The sequence below is a fragment of the Lonchura striata genome, chromosome 13 (genome assembly GCF_046129695.1).
Source record: "Lonchura striata isolate bLonStr1 chromosome 13, bLonStr1.mat, whole genome shotgun sequence".
Lineage (NCBI taxonomy): Eukaryota > Metazoa > Chordata > Aves > Passeriformes > Estrildidae > Lonchura > Lonchura striata.
Window position 1 is genome coordinate 8,286,717 of NC_134615.1, and position 6,871 is coordinate 8,293,587.

The following is a 6,871-nucleotide window of genomic DNA, read 5'->3' on the forward strand; positions in this document are numbered from 1 at the left end:
ACGAAGAACTTAAGAACTTCAGCTGTTGTTAAAGCAGGTAAGTATAATGAGAAAGCCTCTTCTGATATTTCTAGCAGGGTTCAGTTATCAGAATAAATCACCACCGTGGTGAACATCTCACAGCTGGGATGAATCAGAGCAATCCAAGAACATCAGTCAGCCTCAAACATTCCAAAATAGCTGGGTTTGTACAGCCTGCCATCTTCTTGCATGGGAAGAGGTCAAGTATGCCTGCTGCAAGGTTGGCCCCTGGTGAGGGTGGCCCCTGGCTCTTCCAGGAGCTCCAAAAACCAACCCTCACACCCAAAGCAGTGGCAGAGGTTTTCACTCCAGAGCTGAGGCTGGGCCATGGTAAGACTCTGCAGTTCCTCAAGAGGAACAAAATGTTCCTCTCCTCATTTCTGGTAGGAAGATGATATTTATCTAACAGGGATATTTAATGCTCTGGCATGTTAAGCTGTCATGCCAGCAGTGCTTTTATACATGGCTACTATCTGTGTAGTTATTGTCTTTGTTTAAAATCTGCCTGCCATTTTAAAGCCTGCATTCAGTATTTTTCAGCTACAAACCAATCTGGTTTTTGTTTCAGGACATGGCAGTACTTTGCACAGACTGTTTGGCTGCTGTAGGTGTAATGTATTAAATTGTGTATGTACACAGTTTATACCCACATATTCATAGCAGATTGAAAATTATGTTAGAAAATTGTGGAAGAAAAATATTGAATTTTCTGTAGTGTTAGAGAAGTACTGACAAATGCCCCAACATTTATTCATGTTTTATATACCTTTTTACTCTGCCATTCACTGCAATAATATAGTTCCAGTCCATTAATACCTGCCACATTATGTGTTGTACCTATAACTTCTTAGCAAACAGTTCAAGAAAAAATACCTAAAACTAGAGATAACCTATCACATCCTGCAGAGTCTTATTTGCATGTGTAAATATATAAAATCTTGTTCTACTGCAAGGGAAGATGCTTCAAAATGGAACTGACAACATGTCTGCAAGAAAACATAAATATAAGAACTAGGGAGAGTAGGGTATTTTGACTTCATGCACAAGTTTGATATGAGACACCTGCTTAGTTCCTAAACTACCTAAAAGGCAGTGTGGAAGCAGGATAAGCCTCCCATGTTTTTTTTTTTTTTGAGATTATGGCCTTTTATTTATATGGGGAGGTGCCTAGCACATTTCTCAGTCTTCTGAAAAATAAAATAATGACATAATGTAGAGTTCTGGGACTTGGGAGATCCAAGCAGGCAGTCTGATCTTATTGTTGGAGAAACAAGTGCCAAACTTCCCTACAGACTTCTGTGAGAGCAGAGTCTGCATTTGAAGTTAAATTTGGGTGGATAGTTGTTTCCTTGAAGATTTTACTATTTGAAAATACAGTTGTGTTCTGGCTTCCAGGAAATAAATAAGTATCTGTAATTGTTTTTTAATATAATCATATGTATCATCTACATATTCTTAGGGAGTGGGGCTCTGATGAAATGTGGGTGTCATGCTCCAAAATGCTTTCTCCAGTCTGCTGTGTAGCAGCACTGAAGGAGGTGAAGCCAAGGCCTGGGGCTCTTCCAGCTCTCCACCAGCCTGGCACAGGGCTGGCTGGAAACTGGTGAGCAAATTTCAAGGCAGCCAGTGAGATGTGACCTAGTGCAGTGAGTGTAGCAAATGGTTAAGTTAAAAAATAATTTATAATTGCATTGAAGGTCTGTAATCCAGATTCTGGGCTGCATCTGGCAGCTATAACTTGAGAGAGGTGCTGCTGGAAGCATCTGTGGGCTGAGGATGACCTCAAAGGCACCAGTCAGCCCAGTCACCTGTGCCTGCTGATTGCACAGGCAAGGGAAGAGTCTTCTATTGCAGCCTTTTCAGAAGGGAAAACTGCACCAGTTGGATCCAACTGAATCCCTTTGGTTTGGAAAAGACATTAAAGATCTTAAGGTGTGGTTGCCTTTATTTTCTGAACAATTAATAATACAAATTTTAATTTGTTTGTTCTATGTGTAGTGGAGCAAGATGTGAGAAAAGCCTGTAGGAGAGGGTTTGCTGTAGTTACTGCTGACACTACATTCGTTCAGGCTGCTGGATAAAAATGTGGTCATGTTGTAGCATTGCCATGTAGCCTCCATGAAATAAGATGTGCTTCACTTCCTAGTGTGAACTGTAGTCCCTTCTTGTCACCCTTCACTTTGGAGGTGGCTGGAGTTGATAGTAGGTTTGTGACTCAGGAACATGCATAAATGTAGTGCTGGGAAAGATGAGTTCGGATCTTGGTAGAAAATATTAACAGAACAAGGAAAAGGGGAGAAAAGGTTAAAAACCTAGAAAATCTTCTTTGATTTTAATTCTTTGGGATCTTTAGAACAAAAGCACAGCAGTGTATAGCACTTCATCTTTAAAGTCATAAAATGATCTGGCTCATATGAACATTGCCTTTGAGTTAAGGTTCACAATGCTACTTCTGAAAGTATTTCCAGAGACGCAGAATGGCTATTAGACATTGCTGTTAATACTAATGAGGATAATAGGTCTGCTAAATGTGGTCCACCAGTATTAACTTTGAATTTTCTGGAGTTTGGTATGATGGTTTAAAATGTTCTTATCACCTTGGTATCTGAGCATTGTGCAACAATTATCAATTCATTTTAATTTTCTGTTAAAAATACTTCATATAAATCTACACAAAGCACATTGTTTAGCCAGGAGATTGGAATATTTTCCTTTTCATCAGTTGCATTCTCTTAGGTGCATCTGTCTCAAATGTCTCTCCTGAGAATGAGCACCAGAGGGTTTGGGTTTGTGTTAATTGTTTGAGACTTTCAGAAACCCCTATTATTTACTTGCTAAATGTGTATTTCCCTAAGATTATGATCACTTTGGCTTTTTTTTTTATTTTTTTACTCCTTCTTTCTGGTTTTTTTTTTTTGGTAACACTGTAATTATTCCTGTCATAGGTGCTTATTACTTTATGTCTGGGTGCCATTTGTTTCCCAAAGCAGTTATTCTAAAAAAAATCCCAAGGGTTTTTTTGAACAAAAGAGACCAAATTTTAGCCTTGATTCAGTGGGGCACGCAGCCATTTGGCCGTTTCCAGGCACATTCAGCCAGCTGGATTAACCACATGCCCACGGGCAGCTCTGCCATGCCTGTGCCATCTCTGCTTCAGTGGGTGATGCAGCGTCCAAGCTGCTGCTGGCTGGGCTCCAGCTGTGTGGCTGCACATGCAGCACAGCTGGCATGCAGCTGGCACGCAGCTGGCTGCACCTGACTAGCTGGGCATGCCCAGCACAGGGCACTCCTGCAGCCCAGGCTGCTCCTGTTCCCGGGCTGTTCCCAAGAAAGTTGGCTTGACCCACCTAAATGAATATTTGACAGCACGTCACAAGTAAGCAGTGCCATGCCCCCACTGCCCTTCAGGCCTGCCTGGGTGACAGTTTAGGACATTCCACAGAAGGAGGGAGACTGCTGAGATGTGCCAGACATCCAGCAGTGAGCTCTGTCCTATTCCATATCAGGCTCTGCAGGGCAGCATGTGGACATACATCACACAAGCTATGCAGGGAGCAGAAGGGCTCCTTACCTGTGTCCAGAGCAAAGAGGGAGATGTGATTTGTAACAGGAACCCTTGTTCCTTCTGTTTCCTTTCTCTGCTCCTGCAGCTCATAGGATTCCCTCTTGCAGTATGAGTAGGGATGTACAAAAACTGATACTTTTCTGTGTTGCAGAAGAGAAATATAGGAAAGTTTTATGGGCCATACCTATTTTGCTATTTCCTTAAATCAAATACTCATTGTAAAGTATCTAAATTTTACTTCATCTAATCAAGCATCTACTTTTGGGTTTTTTTTGTGCAGTATCCAGTTCTTTTTCCTCTAGTCCATAACTGTGTGAAGAAATAAATTCCCAAGAATATTCAGGATAATTAATCTTTGCAAAGAAAATTTCTTTCTACACAGTCATGATTTTGTCTCAAAAATATGATAGAACTCTCTGAAAGAAAAGTATCATATCTTTCTTCACTTTATTTTTTCACTGTCCTCTAAAATACATTATTATCTGTTGTAATTTTTTTTACTGAAATAGTTAACTTTTTCAATTTTTTTCTTTTAGAAAAGTGTTAGCTACAGTAGAACTTTCTCCCTAAAATTTAGCTATATCAGAAACTTATTCCTACAAAAAATGTTGAATCTGCACATTAATTTCCAAAATCTAAAGATCAACCAAAACCAGTGTGTATTTCTCCAAAAATTTTTAGAAACAGTCTCCAAGTTCAATTTGCTATTATACTTATTACAATTGTATGGTTGATTAATCCTTGCCTAAAAAAAAAAAAAACCAAAAAAAAAAAAAAAACAAAAACCCAACACTTGGAAGCTATCAGCAGTTTTTCACATTTTAGCATGGGGTAGTGCTGTCTGAGAGCTGGGCAGAGGAATTTCTATTAATCAGATGCTGCTCTGGAGCAGTAAGGTGTTTCAGGGGTGCAAGTAGAAAGCAGAACACAAACCCTCCCAGCCTTGGCAGTGGCAGCTCCCTTGGGAGCAGTAACAGTTCCAGGCTGCTCCATCTCAGTCTCCAACCCTTCATTTCTCCTGATATTTGCCAGCACTGGCTCTTGGGCAGCACGTGGTCATTAGATCAAAACATTTGCTGAGTTGAAATGCCTGCCCTCTTTTTTCCTCCCCAACTTGTCTCTATACCAATCCTCCCTTCACTATTTCCTTCCTGCTACAATTTTGCTCCAGTCTCCTCTTTTCCCCAAAATGCCCCTGGAAATGCTTAAAAACTATGAATGTATAATAGACTTCAGAATATGTTCATAAACTACCTATGAAAATAAAACCCTACCTATGAAAATAAAAACACGTAGGCTGAATCAGCAATTGTTACTTCCAACTATTTGATCCTCTGCAGTTGTGGTTATTATACATATAAACATAAAGAAAATAAAAAACATTTGATGCTCCTTTTCCAAATTCATGATCTGGATATCCTGCTTGCTGAAAAAGAAAATTAAAAATCCCAATCTGTTATAGTATTAAAAGTATTTGCTGGGCAAGTACTACAGAAACTACCATTGTGGTACACTATCAGTTGTTTTTACAGCCCCTGCTCAGGGTATTTCCTAAAGGTTTAGAGTCCCAGTCTGGAGTCTGGAAATACTTATTGGAAAATAAGAGGAGAACCAAAATAGAAACCAAAACAAAACAACAGGAAAAAGAATCAAAATATGTTCTGCTATATAGTGCTTAGTACTAGAAGATCTGATTGACACCTGGTCTGTTGAGTTCTTAGAAAAATCACCAAAGGCAACTGTAGCAAAGATGTACAGGAAAAAAAAATCATTCTTTCACAAAACATGAACACTGCTATGAAATCAAAATCTGTCAAACACAGCCTGACCTCCTAAACTATTTGGGAATGCTACCTGAGATAAGTTACTCAGCAAGATACTGTTTTAGAGAGATAATGATATATTTTTCTTACATCTTCAGGGTTAGATGTTTTTATATTTTCTCCTCTGTAGTCTGGTACCTGACTATAGTAGGTCTCCCTAGGCCCTACCAATAACCTCTTCACCGATCCCTTCCTGCTGCAGCTTTTTGTCAATGCTGCCCATAAATCCACATCATCTCATCTTCTTTTATACTTGACTGTCTCTTCAGCTATCCTAAAACAATCTTTACTGAGCCCATGTTCAGTGAGTAATTTAGCCTCATTTCCTCCAAAAGCAGTAATGGGACAGAACAGCTTCATTTCCATTTTACAGGAGCATTAGGACGTGGTGGTCACACAAATAAGAATAACATGTATCGAGATTTTGAAACTATTGAAGACTGTGGTCATTCTCTCTGAGGAGAAAGCAAGCTCATCTTTCTCTTGACATCAAACATAGGATGGGGAAGCAGGGATGCACTTCCCAATATCCTTCTGCCTGTTTTGATGAGCTTGCATAAGAATTCATTATGGTTTGTTTTGCTAGTGATCGAACCTTGTCTAAGAACTGTACAGAAATACTTATGTGTAACAAAATAAAACACTTTGAAGATTTTCTTAATTAACTTCCCCCCTTCCCCCAAGGGACTCATCTTTCTTCATCTCCTCAATAAAGAGAATAAAAAAATAGGTTTTCTGGCCCCTAGCCTTTCTCTTACCTACCTGAAGTCAAGAAACTCAGGTGCCATTTCACTGTCCAAAATTAACTGTAAGGAAAGTGCTGAGCAGGTGAATTAATTGAGTGTGGGCTGCAGATGAGTTGAATAACCACACACTGACACATACTGTTCATTAGATTTCTTGATGCAAAGGTGGTTTCTGCAATAATGGTACCTATGTTTTAATCTTATCTCTCAGGCTTGGGGAAGGAAGATAAAGCACTGTGCTGTGTAACTGAAGTGCTTCATAGGTGCTAGAGTCCTGAGAAATGTTCTTAATACCCTTCCCAATGGCTCTAGCACATCTTAAATTGCGTTACAAGAAATTCGGCTTAAATTTCATCACTCCCAAGGCACCTGGTCATTTGCAAAACCAGGTTAGTGTACATCTATTATATAGATTAAAAAACAACAACAAAAAAAGCCTAAGTAAGTTTGGGTGTATATAATTAACCACAAGGATATTGCTCACTTTCATTTCCCTTATAAACACTTCCTATATTTTCTTTGCTTTAAATGCAGAACCCCTTAAAGATGTGGGGGAAAAAAAATCAGTTCTCACCCACTGCTCTGAAAAATGGATCCTGTTCTCTTCCCGTGGCACTGGCTGATGCTTGTTTCAGTTACTCAGCATGATGCTGTATGAAAGAACTGTTTAGACTGAAGCTCCATCTGCTTATCAGCGAGAGGCTGCAAGCCTGATG